Raw genomic sequence first — 3,679 nt, 5'->3', positions numbered from 1 at the left:
CCTGAAAGTTCAGTCTGCAGGGGATTGTTACTGTTTTTCAGTCTGTTGTTCTCCAAAGACACAAATACATCTGTAACAGAATCACTTTGATATGAATCAAATAAGTTATTTCTTGACTTTTGTAAGACATTGTTGTCATGGTAACAATATGATTACCGTTAGTGTTTTTTTCCTTACTGTATCTTAAAGAAAACTGACTTAAAAAAAACAAATATTTTAAAAACCACAAAAATATAGAATTACCTAAAAACTGAATATTAGATGTCAGAAATAAAATGTCCAATTCTTACTGCGAGTCATGAGTCCAGCCAGAATCAGAAAACAGAAAACTCCCAGAGAAAACTTGAAAACTCTGAAACAGTTTCTTCTCTCAGCTTGAAGATTCTTCTGCTTCTGATTTTCTAAAAAGCAGATTTAGTTTATTTCCAGAATTCTATTCAAACCGTTGTCATGCATGCTACAATTTCTTCCTGACTGAACAGTATTGCAGCAATGTCTCTTTCTAGAAGGACAAAAAGTGAAGTTCTTTATTTGAACATGATGATTATTTAGAATCTACATTTCCAAATGTCTTTGTTTTACTAAATAATCCAAATATCAGAGAAATAACAGTGATTTGGTCCAAATGATCTGAGGTTGGTATGAAATAATATTGTAGTATTTAGTCTGAAGTTTTTCTGCTCACCAGTTTGTTGTAATCCATGATCAGAGTGCTGCTCTTCATCATCTAACATCTCCACCTCACTTTGTTCTCTTCCATCTGGATGAAGATTTCTGCTAAATTTCCCTCTCCAATCTGCTGCAGCTTCAGTTTGTGTGGACATCTTTAGAGATCAAACTAACTGAGCAGACTTCACTGTTTCCTGATGAAAGCAGTCAGCTCTGAACTGCAAACATTCAGGAAGTAGCAGCAGAACAAACTCCACTCATGTCATTCACTCTTTCATGCACTGATGCTGCAGAGAGACTCCCATTCAATTCAATACAACCACTGGAAGAACTTCAATACAAAGATTCATTTAAAATAAACTATATGTTTGAACAGTCACTAAAATGATGAAATGTTCAGATACATCTTGAGGAAGTGTCAGCATTAAGGAAATAAATCTGGTTCACTGTGTGGTTTGTGGTATGACAAATAGTAGAAACACAACAGAGCAAAAAAAGGAGAAAAACAAGAAAGAGTTTCAGTTTTTAACAACTTTCAAAGACAACCAGTGAAATAAAATGACTAAAGATGATAAAGTAATTAAGGTTTACTAGCAAAGAGTATTCCTACACAACACATTATTTACAGGGGAAGTTTTAACAGGAAAAACAAACAAAAAGAATGATTCATTTTTAATTTATTTTTTCTAGAAGTAATTATTGTAACATGTACATGTGAGATCTATGATTTTGGGGAAAGGCTCATGGTTGATTAATTGAGAAGTTAAACTTTGTGTTCAGTTTTTTCCATCTCTTCAGTTTGACTCTAACAAGAAATGGATTCTAATGAAATGTGCTGTTAACAGTTTGGTCATTTCTAGATCCACTCCTTCTGTTTCTAAGAAATACGGCTGCAAATAGCAGCAGCAGCTCAGTTCATCTGCAGCTTTCTGCCAACAAGCTTGCTGCTTCAATTCCATTCTGTGACCTGCTTGTGGTGACACTAGCATGCCACATCGGTCTTTGCTGGGTGTAGGTGAGATCTACATTTCTCACGGTGAACATGCAGAACGAAGACTGTTGCATGCTCTGGAACTTGGCTATTCAGTGCTGCCTGGTCTTTGAGTTGAAAAACCTTCAAGTTGCAGCATTTAAAGCAGGGGGGTCATAATCCAGGCCTGGAGGGGTCAGTGTCCAACATGTTTTCCAACCAACCTGCCGTTGAAGCTCCTTATTGGCTAAACACACCTGATCCAGGTCATCAGCAGCAGATGAGGCAGCATTTCTGGAAAACCAGCAGGAGGCCGGCCCTCCAGGCCTGGAGTTCGACAAAAGAAACATCAATCTGCATGAAAGCTCTGGATGGGGCCTCTTGTGGTTGCATACAATAGGTCCCCACTAATAAGTAATTTAATAACTTTATAGCAGCAGTTCTTTCAAACCAGTGTTAATATTTCCCTGGTAGTCGGTGTTGGACCTGAGACCAGGAGTTGGTTCTCCTGGTTCTGGGTAAATCTTTACCCGTCTGTTTTGGTGAAGAACCACCAGAAGACTTGCATGTGTCCAGCCTGCAGGAGATGAAGGCAGAAATCAGCTTCACTAGATCCTATCTGGATTCAGATCCAAGTCTCACTGCTTTAATCTGCTGAAAGGCCGGTTTAGTTGGGGTTTGGATCTCCCTTTAAACTCAGGTCTGAGTCTTTTTGTTCTCATCTTGGTTGAGCAATACTGCCCTCTAATGAGCAGCGTTTAGAACTACATGCTTGATCCTCTTCAGTCTTGGTTGAACTTCTGAGAAAATCTTAGAAGTGAAAGGTGTTAAACATTGCTTTCCAAAGGGGAGCAAAAGCACACACTGGGACACAGTCTGCAGTCAGAACATACAATCAATTGTTTATTGGTGCAGGTGCAGTTTAAATAGGCAGTGACACGGCATGACCACAGGGAAAACACCTGAGAAGAATTCTCAATTATTGGGAGCACACCCATTGGACAATCAACCTGTTAACACCCCCACTTGCTCACACATTATTTACAATCATCATGGAAACCAAAATTGCATCACATCTTGGTTTAACTATAATCCAAATAAGAATCTGGAAAAGGTATGTAGCTTTAGTTTTGTTGCTGGTTTAGTCATTAGGTCAGCAACCATCTGATCTGTTGGACAATACTTCAAAATCACTTCACCATTGTTTACAGTTGATCTCACAAAATGATATTTAATATCAACATGCATCTCTGTCTATTTACAGGATTCTTTGCCAGTGCAATTGCGCTTTGATTATCTTCATAGATCACAGGTTTTTCATACTCATTCTCATCAAAATGTTGAAGCAGCTGAATCAAATACAAACATTCCTGTATAGTGGCAGCTAGAGCCATGTACTCAGCCTCCCATGTTGTTCTGTTACCTTAAAGGATCTGATCTATTTGTGTTTCAATCCTATAATTTCACGTCTCAATCATTTTATGACGTATCAACATTTTTACTTCTAAATTGTTTTTTGCTTAAAAAAATCAATATAAATTTCTTCTTCTCTCTCCTCTGTTTTTCATTTTTCATCCACTTTGTGAATCATTCAGTAAATTAATCTGCTGGATCATGTTCTGTCTGGAGTTGTTTCCTGTCGTTTGGGGGGGGAGTCACCCCCCCCCCCAGAAAGGATTTTCAAGAAGGACCTTCTCTTAATAAGAATGGTGGTCTCAGTTTTATTCTTCCATCCATCTACGGCAGTTTTCTGAAACCTAAACAAACCAAACCAGTTCCACCTGGGTTGTTAACAGCTGAAAGAGATGACCAGTTTGGGGAGGGAGTCACTGGCTCCCCAACCCCCAGCTGAGGACAAAGGACTCTTAACGACCCAAAACCATGTTGGCTAAGTTGACAATACCATCCAGTTTCAGGTCCGACTCCTCCCCCATGGGCGCATTTCTTTTTAAATTTCTTTTTTCCGGTTCCGGGTTACAGCACGGACGCGTGGGGGCTCACAGCGGCTATACAACTATCTTCAAGTGACTTAAAAAGTCG

General features: G+C 39.0%; 1 long non-coding RNA gene across 1 annotated transcript; it reads right to left on the bottom strand.

The window, feature by feature from the left end:
* LOC144995418 (uncharacterized) lies at window positions 1-1,006 on the bottom strand. The gene is made up of 3 exons (XR_013658957.1): window positions 686-1,006; window positions 291-401; window positions 1-70 (listed from the first exon to the last, which is right to left on the bottom strand). It is a non-coding gene; the product is annotated as an uncharacterized LOC144995418 (long non-coding RNA).
* Between the last annotated feature and the right edge of the window lie 2,673 nt (window positions 1,007-3,679).

This window comes from Oryzias latipes, chromosome 11 (assembly GCF_053564925.1).
Source record: "Oryzias latipes strain Hd-rR chromosome 11, Olatipes_Hd-rR_3.1".
NCBI classification, from domain to species: Eukaryota; Metazoa; Chordata; class Actinopteri; order Beloniformes; family Adrianichthyidae; genus Oryzias; species Oryzias latipes.
Note: the sequence above shows the minus strand (reverse complement) of the source record. Positions and strands in the feature narration are given on the sequence as shown.